This window comes from Equus caballus, chromosome 26 (genome assembly GCF_041296265.1).
Source record: "Equus caballus isolate H_3958 breed thoroughbred chromosome 26, TB-T2T, whole genome shotgun sequence".
Taxonomy (NCBI): Eukaryota; Metazoa; Chordata; class Mammalia; order Perissodactyla; family Equidae; genus Equus; species Equus caballus.
This window is the reverse complement of record NC_091709.1, coordinates 43,691,222-43,705,236: the sequence shown is the minus strand read 5'-3', so window position 1 is coordinate 43,705,236 and position 14,015 is coordinate 43,691,222. Positions and strand designations below refer to the sequence as shown.

The following is a 14,015-nucleotide window of genomic DNA, read 5'->3' as shown; positions in this document are numbered from 1 at the left end:
CAGTCCTTGCTGGAGCAGCCCAGGAGAGCTTGGGCTCAGTGATGGCTGCAGTGGGTCCCGAGGGTGCAGCAGCTGGAGGCCGGCTGCTCACAGCATCTTTGGGCAGGTTCTCCCTGGAGGCAGGCCGGAGCTGTATACCTCCAGGGCAGCCTCCAGGGCCCTCAGCCTTTCCTTGAACCTCCATGAAGAACTTTTTCTAGGAACCCCCAGGTGTATGTCGGGGGAGGGGCAAGTCTGCCCAGCTGTCCTGTGCCAGCTCCTCTTCATGGCTTCGCAGCCAGCCGGCTCTGGGGGAGAGTGGACTGCCTCTGCCTGAGGACAGCTGGGCTCTCACTGTCTCAGCCACATGGACACTTGCTTTGGCCCTGGGCCTCAAGCGTGGCTACTTGTCCCCCAAGTGTCCCTGAACAAGTCTCTTGTGAGTACAGCCCCCTCAGCTTCTGGTCCAGCACCCTCTTCTCAGTGAGACACCGGGCCCTTCACACTGTGCAGGAACAGGCACGAACCCATCCCTTTCCTCGACCTCCATCTCTTGCTCTCCTTTCCTTCCCAGGTGCCTTTGTGTAAAGCAAGCAGCCCCAGCTGCTCTATCCTTCTCCACCTGACCCCTGCTCCGTGTCTATCAACTCAGGCCTCAGACAGCCACCGTGGAGGGGCTCGCAAAGGTGGCCCCAACCATCGAGGGCTTCAGGGCTACCAGGGCAGGCTTCCCCACAGAGGGAGCCCCTTCCCGAAGGATGGATGGGAGATAGCAGGGGAAGGCAGGTGCAGGAGATGGCCTGAGGACCAGGGAGCAGAACCTCTGCCCGCCCCTTCACTTCTCCCTTCCCAAGCACATGGCCGTCCCAGCCTCGGGTTCTGGGAAACAAGGCTGGCATTTCTACAGCAGGGATGAAGCAGCTAGGGCAATATCTCTGCTGGACAAAGGCTTGCAACTCAGAGAACAGAAAGGTCACTTTGCAGGACCTTTTCTCCACGGGAAGGTGTTGGCGTTGCACAGTGGAATGGGCAGTAAAACCCAGTGGCTGTTTTTCTCCAGACTAGCAGTCGCTAGGAGCCAAGGTGCCTGCTCAGTGGGCCTCAGACTTGGGTGCCTCCAAGTTCCCTGGAGGGCTTGTTCAAACACAGGGGGCTGGGCCCCATCCAGAATTTCTCTTTCAGAGGGTCTGAGGTGGAGCCCAAGAGTCTGCCTTTGTAACAAGTTCCCAAGTGAAGCCTATGCTCTTGGTTCAGGGAATACCTTTTGAGACCCACTATGTACACCATATCCTGGCCCACTGTGTGGACTCGGGCTCTTTCCACACCCTGCCTTTCTGAGGCTACTGCTTCCCCCATGACACCAAAATGTCACCACTGCTTCTTTGACGGGGGCTGACAGTTCTTGATCTACAAAGAGCCTCTTTGGCTATTTTGGGAAGACACCCCTTTCTTACCCAACAATCCCTTTCCTGGGTCAGTGTAGCCGACTGAATTTTCCTCTTATGTCAGAATATAACCATGAAGGTTACTACTGTCTTCCGATTTCCCATTTTGTCAAATTTTGTTTGCCTGTTTAAATACTCTGGATTCAAGACTTTGACTGATGGATTCACACCAATCAACCCTTCCCACTCCTCCTAGTCTGGAGCCCCCATTTGCACTCCTCCCGCTCAAAACAGCTAACTCCATCCACTTGCCGGTCAAGACACAGGAGACGAGATTGGTCAAGTTCACTGTTTGGATGAGACTCAAAGACTAATTTATCTGCTCTGGGAGCCCGCTGGTGTGTCTGAGAAGGTACAGGCATCGTGCCCTTCTCTCCCTTTCACATCTTCCCGCCCTGCCTCCTGTTTCTAGAAGGCACGACTCCTAACTGGAGGGGTTGGAGTTGTGGTCCGAGGGCTATTCTTTGGCTGAGATCCCTTAAGTGAAAAGAATATCATCTCAGTGTCTGAAAACAGTGAGCTTTTTGGACTCCAACCCACCCCTACCCCGCCCCAAACAGCAGTAGGATTCTTTCTGTTGTTTCTAACGAGAAAGTGGAGTTATTTCTGGAACTTGGTGGAAGATCTCATTCAAAATTGCTGCAGAGTTGACATCATGAAATATTTATCATCCACTACGTAGCTTTCCGTTCTCACATGCAACCCAGAACTTCCCATCGAGATGGAGATAAATTTCAAAAGAGAAGTGTGTGATAAGAAACGTTTAGCCTGACTTGGAGTCGCTTCGGTACCACATTTCGGTTTCCAAATGAGAGGAAGTACAGTGGAATTCGGGCATCCTCGAAGCCCCGCTGATGACCAGGTGCACTCTGCATTTCAGGGAACTGCCAGCAGGTGGGAGAGAGGAGATGCGCGGCTCCCTCCAGGAGCTGAAGAACAGCAAACAGGAGGGAGCACAGCATCGGGCTGCCTCTGCCAGAGCAAGCTGCTTTAGGATGCAGTGAAATATTGCAACACGTAAGTACAGCGTGGTGACTTCACGCGAGCCTCTCCCTCATCTGCAGGCTCGCACCTTGCGTGTTGCGTTTTGAAGCCATCTTGTCGCTCTGACTACCGGCCTCTGGTCAACGCATTTATAAGCAGGGTCCGTTCATTCATATGCACGTCTGTGGTCCATTCATTCATATGCCCGTCTGTCCCTGTCGGCTCGCCATCTCCCTGAGCCTCCCCTCCTTCCAGTCGACCTGTTCATTCCAGAACAAGTTCTCTTTCTGCTCACTCCGCTTCTGTCCATATTCCATGCTGGTCCCACCTTCATTAAAATTTAAGTATCAAATAGCTGTAAAATAATACAACTGCCTTTAGGACGGAGGATGTTGTGGCTGATTTTTATTTGTATCTGATTTGTGGTCAAATAGGATAGTTATAAAAGGATGCTGAGCCAGACTGAAGACATCCAATAAATGCCAGCATAAACAATTAAGATGCGCCGTGTTGTAGAGGCACCCAGCGGTGCTGCCCTAGTTAGGGGTCTGGCAGTGGCTCAATTACAATGGCCCTTTGCAAGAGGCGGATGCCCTCAGTTGGTCATTGTCACTCACTCTGGGCTGCAGCATAATTGGCCACAGTTTTGCATCCTTGGAGTTTCTTTAATTTTGTAAACGCTGGTATTTGTCTTTTAGGAAGATGTGGTTAAAAGTAGTGGTTTGTTCCTTCATAGGGGCATGAGATGATAAAGAAATTATTGCTAAGGGCTGCATCACATTCCTCATGCTCAAGAGGCTTGCCTCTTCCTGCCTCCCTGCCCCCTCCTGCTCCCTCTGTCTGCCCCTCCCCCCACGAGTCTTTGAAAGCAAACCCTGAGCTAGAGTTTGCGCAGTTAGGATCCAAGGATTGCCTGACAACATGGGCAGGAATTGCTTTTTTTTTTTTTTTTTAAATTCTACATGAAGTTCAACTTCATATCATATTCCTTTATGTAGAGGACTCATGTTAGGGATTTAAAGCATTTTTGACTCTATTAAAGAAAGGACCAGTGGGGAGATGTGAACAACTTTTCAGTCTGTGATGAGACCAAATATTTTGAGGGTATGATTACTTCCTTCTCCCAAAGCACTTAATTTCTGGAGAAACGCAGGTGGAAAGTCATGGCTTATACTCTCCTCCACTCCTTTACATGCGAGGGTGAAGTCTGCTGGAGTGGGATTCCTGCCCGTGTTTCTCTGGCACCTTCTCCATTTGACTTCCTGAGCATCACACACTTGGTTGTGAAATTCCAGACACCATATTTGTTCATCTACACATAGTCCTCTCTATGTGCATTATTTTTACCTTTTTCTGTTTTTCGCTTCACTGCCCATACATTTCCCCATTCTTCAGGTATTTACACAGCTCCTTCCATTTCTCCTTCATTTTCTCCATTTGATAAACTCCTACTTTAAGGTGCTTAGCAAAAGCCACCACCTTTATGAAGCTTTCTCCTTCCCCTACAGGGCACAGCTAATGGCCAACTCTCTCTACTAGGGCATTCACCTGTTAGAACTACTCATGTCTTCCTCTCTTGAGAAACTCTAGCTCCTTGGGTCAATGACCTTCATGAACTATTTGTTTCATGGAAGTTCCATAGGGCAGAGGCTAAACGATTTTATTTAGAAATTACAAATAAAAAAGGGAAAGGGAAGGAAAAAGCTCTCAGCTACATGAGAGAAAAGAAAGTGGCCCCAAAGAAAATAGACACAGGTAATTACAGGTGATTTGCAAGGACCTAGGCTCACGGAGCATGAAAGTGCCTTAGCAATGATGCAGTGAGGTTCTGGCTCCTCTTTCACAGGCAAAGGGACTGGGGTCAGTGGAGCTTCCGGAGGGAACGGCACTCATTGATGCACATCTGCAACCAGACCCTGCAGCTGTGGATTCTCAGCCATTTCTCTTCCCACTGAGTCCTTTTGGGGTGATCATCATGAGCTCAGGGGCCATGGGGTAATATGGTCTATATCCTCAATGTCGTTACTGCTGAACTGTGGTGACAAAACTGACATGTGTGGGAAATATGCTAACCCAACAGGAGAAAGGAGATGCATAGGTCACTGGTGTGCTGCAATCAGGAGAGCTCTCAAAAAGTACAAATCTCCAGGCCCTGTCTCACACACTCTGATCCCGGTGGATAAGAGTGGGGCCCAGCCACCGGCACTTCTGGAAAGCAACTCGGGTGGTTCTTCTGTGCAGCCAAGCTTGAAAACCACTGGATTAGATAATTGAATACATCTGAAGCTCAGGACAGAGGGTGAGGTTGGTGATAAGGATTTGGTTAAAACCCAGTGAGAGCGGGAAGAGGGAGGAAAGGAGCGGCTGCTGACAGGTGACTGGGGAGAACCAAGTCTTAAGGGTGGAGAGAGGAAAAGGGGCCATTTTCAGGAACAGCAAGAGGGAACAAATCATGAGAGAGGTAGAGAACCAGGAGGAGACGGCAGCATCCTGAGCGGAGACAGGAGCCTTGGGGCCTCCATGGTAGTTGGTACCACGGCCAAGTGTGCAAAAACCTGCACGTGAACCATAAACCACCAACTTGCCCCACTATGTGACGCTGCTGCCCCCGTGCAAGGGAGGAACACAATCCTGAGTCATTTGCAACAAACAATCCTTCTATCCTATTGATCACGTGCCACTCATTAACTAAAGGACCTCCTGCGAAGGGGTGGATTTCATTTCATGAAAAATAAATGCAAGAGTACCAAAGGGAGTGGAAAACAGAATATTTAAATTTGGGGTAATTGAAGAAAGGAGTGTGGCAGGGGACAATGTTTATTAGAGGGAAAAATTTCATTTCCAGTTGGATAGGAGCCTGGATAGTTGTTATTTTTAAGATTGTAAGAACGTTGGGTGGAATAGATTTCTTTATTGCTCCATTTCTTTATTCATTGTAATTCTAGAATCATGGCTGCATGGCTTTTGTTGGATGCCTGCTTGGGTCTGGGAATTCAGAAGTTTCTATCCTCCCCTACCTGCCAAAATGTGTAACTTTTACTTTGAACAAGACAAACTCCATAAAATACTGTTTTCTTTCCTCCCACTGTCTGACGTGGTCTCTTCCCCCAGCCCCACTCTTGGATGAAATCTTGAGCGACTCAGTAACTCCTTAAATCTCTGATGGGTGATAAAAAGCTGTTCTAGACAATTTTAGACCCCCAAACAGCCTTGATTTGGTATTTAAGATGTCCAGTCTAGTTTAGTAGCCAAAACCCCAAACTGTATTCGAAGTTAAAGGTTCTCCCTGCCCGTGATTGGGAAGCCCGGGGGGGAGATGGAGGGTTAGTCAGTCTTTCTTATTTCTACTTCAGGTCTTCTGTCGCCCTCCCCACCCCACCTCACTGGCCCTTCCAGGTTAGAACTGAGACCGGCGGTGGGGGGTGGTGGTGGGGCGTGGAAGGACAATGACTGGTGTGGTTGAGACAGTTTTGGCACACCCTGGGTTTTGCGTTTGGTCACGGTTGGCACCTTCTCTTATGGGTTCCTTGGAATTCCACTGGGAGCACCTATGTGCTGATCCTGCAATGGGGACACTGCTTCTTACTCACTCATGTCCCCTCAGCTTCTGCAGCCCATAGTACATTCCACCCTCTTTCCTCTGGCTTCTTTTCACCCCTGACCAGAGGCCCTCTTAGGCCAGTCATTTCTAAAGATGCTGCAGCTGATGCTCAGCGCCCTGGCCCTTGGGTTGGGCCTGTGACCTATGACTCTGTCCCATGGGGGCCAGATGACAAATGCCCCATGTTTGTCATTCCTCAGGTGGGCAGTTCTGAAGCGAGTTTGCCACAGTCTCTCTGAGGATCCCCAGCAGGTGTGAGCCCTAGGTGCTCACAAAAGGGAACTGTTCAGTACCGACCCCCTCCCTTATGGGCTGCCTTCCCCTCCCTGGAGAATTCCTCCCTTTCCTTTCACAGGTCCTCCCTGAGATCATCTCTGTACAAACACCTGCTCTCACATCCATGACCCAGGTCCACTCTGGGGGAAACTCAATCTAAGAGGAGTCCTGAGGAGAAACACATCTCCATCCCTCTTTGGTGGATGCGCAGTTAGCTCCAGTGTTGCCACGGCTCTTTGTTCAGCTGCCAGTCTCTCACCACGACTTCCCAGTCCCCAGACGCTGGAATCTCTAGATCCTCTGATTCCGAGGGACACACGATAAGATCTCTGAGAGGTCTCCTTGGAACCTTCCACTGGGCCCTGAAATGATAGGACAGCATAGTCCCCACCCTTCCTCATAGGAAAAAATAAACAGAATTGTAAAACATCCCCCAAAGAAATTGTTTGGAGTGGAGTTTTGTGTCAAGGGTGCAAACGGGTTTTTGCAGCCTCCTTTGAAGGCCCCATAGGTGCTAGCCTCTCATTTTAGATTAGAGGGGTGACACCACCCGCACTTTTGAGCCTCATCCAATTTTGTCATGCTCTTATTGATGTCAGTGCTCCGTGCTGAGGAGGGACTCTTTAGAACACAGGCCAAGGGTGTGAGCATCATGAAGATGTGACCTTGGCTCATTCATGCTCGTCTCCTGGGTGCCTGTGACGTAGCAGGTGCTCCATAAATGGTATGGGTGCAAAGTACAAATGTGTGCTCAGATTTTAGGGGTTAGCACCATGCTCAATACTGTAGTGCTCCGGGATCTCCAGAGAAACAGAACCAATAGGAGATATATATACTTACATATCTATCTACCTATCTATTTATCTATCTGTCCATCCATCCATCCATTTATCTATAGAGAGAAATAGAGAAAGGGAGAGGGAGAGAGAAAGAGAGATTATGAAGAATTGGCTCATGTGATTATGGAGGAGGCTGGCAAGTCCAAAATCTGTAGAGCTGATGCCCCAGTTTGAGTCTGAAACTGGGAGCTGCTGGAGAACCCATGTTTCAGTCTGAAAGCAGTCAGACGGGAGGATTCTCTCACTCAGGGGAAGGCCAACTTTTGTGCTATTCAGGTTTTCAACTGATTGGACGAGGCCCACCCCCACTGAGGTGGGCCATCTGCTTTACTCTGTCTACTGATTCAAATGTTGATCTCATCCAAAAATGCCCTCACAAACAGACCCAAAATAATGTTTGTCCAAATATCTGGGCACTCCATGGCCCAGTCGAGGTGACAGGTAAAATTAACCATCACAACTACCAAATTTAAAAACCTCCAGCAGATTCTAGGATCACTGGCAAATGTTTTAAATCCAGGCCAAACTTTTATGAAGGATTCTAATGATAAACAGGAGGAACATTCTACTATGTTCCAGAATTTTCTTGCATTTTCTCACTGAAGGATGCCAATCAATCTATCTGTGGGGTGAGGAGTGTTATTTCCAGTTTACTGAGGAGGAAACCACATTGCCCAAGCCCACGTGAGGAAAAGTGATCTGGGGAGAGGACAGGACAAGGCAGGTGGTGTCTGGAAATTCACCATTAGAAATTAAGAATTTTGGAGTAATTTTGTCATCTTTTCAGAGCAAATGCCACTTGCAGCCATATCATGATTTATGAACTGTTTTAGTTTCCTACGGTGACATGACAAATTACCACTAGCTGGATGCCCTCAAACAACAGATATTTGTTCTCTCAGTTCAGGCCAGAACCCCACAGTCAAGGTGTCAGCTGACGCTTGTTCTTTCTGAAGGCTCCAGGGAAAGATCCTCCCTCCTCCGCCTGTGATGGGTGGCACTCTTTGGCGTTCCTTGGCGGGTAGACCCATCACGCCAACGACGTGGCATTCTCCCTGTGGGTCTTCACATCATCCTCCCTCTGCATCTGTGTCCAAATTAGCCTCTTCTTATAAAGACACCAGTCATTGGATTTAGGGCCCACCCGAAACCAGCATGACCTCATCTTGGCTTGACGACATCTGCAAAGACCCTCTTTCCAAATAAGCTCACTTTGCACGTATTTAGGTGGGAGGAGGGGTTGGGACTTCAGCTCTTTCCGGGAAATGCAATTCTACCCACTACATATGTTAACAGGCCATTTCTCCCTGAGATTAAGACTTGCTCTTGACGACGGCAAGCAGCAGGGGAAGGTGTGGACAGCATCATCATGATTGCCACAGTGCCAGGAGTCACCGAGCTGGGTTATTTAGAAAACATTTGAAGCTTCAGATTCCTTCCTCGTTTGATGGCACACTCCTGGGCATTTCTGCTGGAATAATGCACATAAATGCACGTAAGTGATGGCTTAGCGAAAACGCACCTATCACTTTTATCTTTGTTTCACAATTTTCTTCAGATACAGCCCTGAACGAATGTGTGTGATGCCATGTGTGGTGTGTGATGTGTGATGCCAAAATTCTTGCCTACACACTCACCGATTTTTAAACTGTTTCACTATTACATCCGTGGCCGTTCGAAGAGGAAAATTTAGTGAGTTGAGTAAGAATTCTCCAAAACAGCATGCAGTGATTTTCCTAATAGTCTGTGCACTAAGGAACAGAGTTTGCGTTCAGTCTGTAATTGATCAGAGCTGTTTCAGCTTGGACTCCGTCCGTCCTTCTGTGTCCGCCTGTCCTAACAAGGTGTGATGCGTCTCCTAGGTCCATTTCACTGTGCTTGAGACATTTCATAGCCCTTCGTAGATGTGGTGAACAGGCACATGCCGGAAAAATAAGGCAATGCCATAAAGTTTTCCTCTTTGGTACAAATATGCTCAGAGGTGTACATAATCTTGGGTGACTAAGTTAAGAATCAGACTGGGTAAGATCATCTTCATCAAGTTTTTCTTGTCTGAACTCACTTTGGAAACATTCCCTTTAAATTTTAAAAATTTATTACCTCAAGGTAAATGTGTTGGAAGGTTTTCAATAATTCAAAATATGGGCTTGTGATGGAATCAAGTTTGAGAACTCCACAACCCGCATTCGGCTACATCTGCTGAGCTCTGCTGTGCTGACTGCCCGTGCTGGGATAAAAAATGAACAGGGTGCCAGAGCCTCCCTCAGCACTTCCACTGGGAGATGGTACCAAGCAGTGCATCTGCGATACATGTTAAGGGATGTAGAAGCAGGATGACCCTTCAAGGCATTATCTTTGTGAATAAAGGGTAGTCCCTGTGAGTTTGATCTTGCTTTTCCTCGTCTTACCAAAATATGAAAACTGCTCCATTTTATTGAATGAGTTTCCATGGTATCATGAAAAAGGATGTTTCCTACTTTGCAGCTTGGATTCATTATTTAATGTGTCAACACTATACCTCGTTTTTGTCAAGTCATTGTGAAATCTTCAATAAAGTATACAAACAGGTCGTTATCAGATGCTTAGAACTATTTTTTTGCTGCACAGTTTACTGAATCTCAACCTACGTGGTGGTGGGGGCGGGGTGGTTTGGTTGGTTGTTCCCACCTCTGGGAACCGATTGAGGATGTTTCAAGCATCTAGTTACAGATGCTTCTTAGCATGTACGTTTTAAAGGATTACCTTGGAAATCCTGGTGCTCAGTGCTTGTGCAGGTCCATTTGTGACTGGCATAGGGTGGAGGTGGTTTGGAAAGAGAAACATGAGAGCGTGGCGGCTCTCTACATCAGTCCAAGTCCTGAGACTTCCCACAGACCTGGTCCAATGCACTCGCACTGATCAACATTCCATCATATGGTTCACTTTCCAAGCTGGCTTGTGGGTCACATAACTGCTGTAGCACTGAACTTTTTCTTGCTGTTATTTTTTTTCTGGGTTTTACCCCCAGATATAAAAATGAGTAGTGACCAGTCAGAAGCATAAGTGAAAGTGATGCGATGATGTGGGGTGGATGTGCCACAGGCATTCCAGGCTCCTCATGGGGGAATGAAAAGAGCTGGAAAGGGGCTGCCCCTTTAGATGCCTTGTGGAGCTTCAGGGTCATGGGTGGTGTCTCTGGGAATAATGAACGTTCAGTGGTTCTCACCTGAGCTCTGAGAAGTCATAGCAGTGTGACTTTGAACAAACCACGTCTTGTCTCTGAGGCTCCACTCCTTGTCTGCAACATAAGGCATGGGAGGATAACACCTGTCCCACAGGGTCATTACAAGGTCAAATCAAAGATGGTAACTCAAGGAATTTGAAAGTGTGTATAGATCCATGAGTAAGTGCAAGCATGCGCATCTAGCAAAGTTCCTGGTATGAAGCCAGTGCTTAATGAAAGACTGGAATGAGCTCGTGAATGGATCAAGAAAAGAATGAATGGCCCATTGTGCACAGGATATGGTTCCAGGGAGGTGTTCTGCTTAGCAGCACCGGGGATCCGATGGGGAGCAGCGTATTTCTAGGTTCAAGGTTTGTGGTTGGAGCAGGAAGAAAAACAGCATAATATGATTCAGCAAGAACTGATAAGATCCTACTCTGTTCACAGCCCTGTGCTGGGTGTATTGGGAGAGAGGTGAATTTTGTAAGACGTGGAAGCCATGTTGGGGCCAAGCATTCACCAAGCACATCTGAAAAAGGAGGGGAAAAGGACACACGTCACATTTTTATATGTTTATGTGTGGGACTGTTCTAGTTTGTTCCGTTGGTCTGTCTCCCTTTGAGCCAACACCAAATTGTCCTAATTAATGAATTTTTGTAGTCAGTCTTGAAATCTGGTAGTGTGAGTCCTCTGACTTTGTTCTTCTTTGTAGACATTTTAGAATCACCTTGTCAATGTCCACAGAACAGCCTGCTGGGATTTTGATTGGGCTTATGTTGAACCCACAGACCAGTTTGAGGAGAACAGACATCTTACTGATACTGGGCTTTCTCATTTGTGTTCGTGGTCTATTTCTCCATTTATTTAGGTCTTCTTTAATTTCTTAGTAATGTTTCTTAGCTTTCACTGTAGCTGTCTTGCATAGATTTTGCTAGATTTATTCCTAGGTATTTGATTTTTTGATGCTATTGTAAATAGTGTTTTTTTAAATTTATTTTTAAATTATTTGTTGCTTTAGAAGGCTAGCCTTGAGTTCAGACTCTTCCATTTAGTACCTATGTGTCTTTGGATTCTTTCCTCCACCTGCCTCAGTTTCCTCGCTTGTAAATGGGGTTATAACAGTCCCTCCATCACTGTATTGTGAAGAGGATCAAGTAGATGTCAGGATGTCAGATGTCACAGATACTGACTCTGCCCTGCTTATGTAATACGGTGGGGGGAGGGGGGCAGGCTGGTCGTAGGCCTTTTTGAGGTTCAAATTCTAGGAAAACTCAATAAATTTTAGTTCCTTTCCACGCATTCCCTTGCAAAGCCAACGTTTTTTCTGTGAGAGAATCAAATTGTCAATTCTTTGAGTGGGAGAGGTGCTGCAAAATGCCGGAATGAGTCTATGCTATTGGTTTAAATGTTCAAATTTTCGGAAAGGGAGAGTGGTTTTCTTGATTTCTTAATTTTTGCCATCTTCGCAAGGGTGCCGTCGTAAGAGCTCAGCAGTGGCCTTCTGCAGACACGTTCTGCCTCGTGACCACCATTTAGGGCATACTTAGTGCCCAAATGTACCAGCAAATGTTCTGCGTGAGTTACTCTTCTAAGTAGATGGTTTCCTTTTGATCATAGTAATTGAAACTCCAACCTCCTTAAGGGGTTTCTGGAAAGTGTGCGTTTGGTGGACAGTTGCTCACGGAGCTGGGGAAATTGTCTGAGAGGCTGTGCTTTCTGGTGGATTGTTGATCATGGAAAATAAGCTTCCTGCAAATAGACTCGTCTGCTCAGATGGCCACTTTGGTTCCCTACTACCTGTATTTTTGTCCGGGTCTGACAGGCCCTTGCTTCTCCCCTCCACCTTCTCTGCCAAGTCCTTTGGGCTCCAACTCCATGTACCATTTGGGATGCTCAGTCTATTGAGGGGATGACATACTAAGACCTGCCTTTCTTTCTTGCAGAAGTCTCCTTTCCTTGTCCACACTCAGATCTGCCTTGTAGCTGGGGAAACCCTCTCCCACAAAAGTTCCTGTCCCCACAGCTCTCCCCACAAAAGGCAGCTTAGGCGCACCAGGGTCTGCGCTGCCCCTGGAGGCATCTGCCTTTGGCTTCACCGGCCCATCCCTAATCTCATATTCTCTTCTTTCCCCTTGACCACGCGGTAGTCTCTCAACACTACTTACTGCCTCTTCAGCTACTAAAGGATGAGTCAGAATTTGGCCACGCCCATTTCATCCAACCTTCCACATGCACCTTTTTGGAACACCATTCTAGATCTGAATGCCAGTGTTCCACGTCTAAACAGAGAACAAGTAAATTACTCAAATTCGAAGATGAATAACGAGGAATACAATCGTCAATTACATTACATTGTGCCTCACTGCTAGAATAAACATTTGGAAAATGCTCCTTGTTATATATAAAGCCTTGAGTGGCCCAACTTCCAGGGCTGCCCCTTACACAGGATGCCTGGTGATGCTGGGGCTGTTTGGGAGTAAGAGGGCTAATCCTGGTGTTTCTATTTCAGAAACTAAATGCAGTTCTCCCAATGTTTTATGGGTCACTCTTTTTTTTTTTTATTGAGTTAATGATAGATTACAATCTTGTGAAATTTCAGTTGTACATTACTGTTTGTCATTCGTGTTGTAGGTGCACCACTTCACCCTTTGTGCCCACCCCCACCCCACATTTCCCCTGGTAGCCACTAATCTGTTCTCTTTGTCCACATTTTTAAATTCCTCAAATGAGTGGAGTCATACAGAGATTGTCCTTCTCTAACTGGCTTATTTCACTTAACATAATTCTATGGGTCACTCTTGATAACGACAATATTTACAGACTGGCCATCAGTGGCTGGCACAGAGCGCCCACTCGGTAGATATTTGGTGCATTGATTATTATTTGCTATCAAACAATGCGGTCAGCATATACCAGGACGGTGGAAACAGGGGCTTCTGCAAATGATTGGAGAGTGGGACACATTCTCTTTGTCAAGGACGCTTGGAGGACATTCCACATTTAAATGCTTGCAGATGGACTCGGTGACCTCTCTAGGTGCCTCTGGGTCTCTCTGTTTAAAATAATCTGCCAAATGTTTTAAAGAAAGGAGAGCTTGTGTCGCCAGGGCTTTTTTCCCTGTATTTTAATCAGACACTATGTGGCAGATAAATGAGATGTTCTGTTCTCTCGTATTGGGGATTTTTTCAAGGCTAAAATAATTCCAACTTCTGATTTCCTTAAAAAAGAAAAACAAACCCAAAACTAAAAAAGGCTCCCTCTCCATTTCTACCCTCCTCTTTTGCTAAAGCTAAATTTTAAATCATAGAGTCAGATTATCAATGTTCACCCAGAGGATTGCAGCAGAGTCATTAAATCTTATTACAAAGCGAAATGCAGAAAGTAATTGCACATATTTGTAAGTAGCTTAGAATTGATTAAAAATGCATAAAGAAAAGCTGCAAAATTCTCCGCAGGCCCAAGGATGCTACCCCCTCAGGGAAACCATTACAGCTGCTCATTCTCTGAGTAACCTTCTCCGTTTCCTTGTGAACAGGCAGGAAGACGTGCTCCCGGCTCCCTGGCCCTTTGGAGCAGAGCACGGCGTGGCAGCCTGGAGAGGTTGCTAGGTTTGGAAAGCCCGGGAGGAGTGGAATTCATAGTCATTTTGGGAGGCATCGAGTGAAACCCATCACACTGAACTGATGGGG

At 46.9% G+C, this 14,015-nt stretch overlaps 1 long non-coding RNA gene across 1 annotated transcript in view; it reads left to right on the top strand.

Annotated features, from left to right (window-relative positions):
• The first annotated feature begins 2,132 nt into the window (after positions 1-2,132).
• Positions 2,133-14,015, top strand: part of LOC138920884 (uncharacterized) — a 70,775-nt gene continuing 58,892 nt past the window's right edge. Inside the window, exon 1 of the long non-coding RNA XR_011432843.1 lies at positions 2,133-2,441. This is a non-coding gene — a long non-coding RNA (uncharacterized lncRNA). The remainder of the gene's footprint in view (positions 2,442-14,015) is intronic.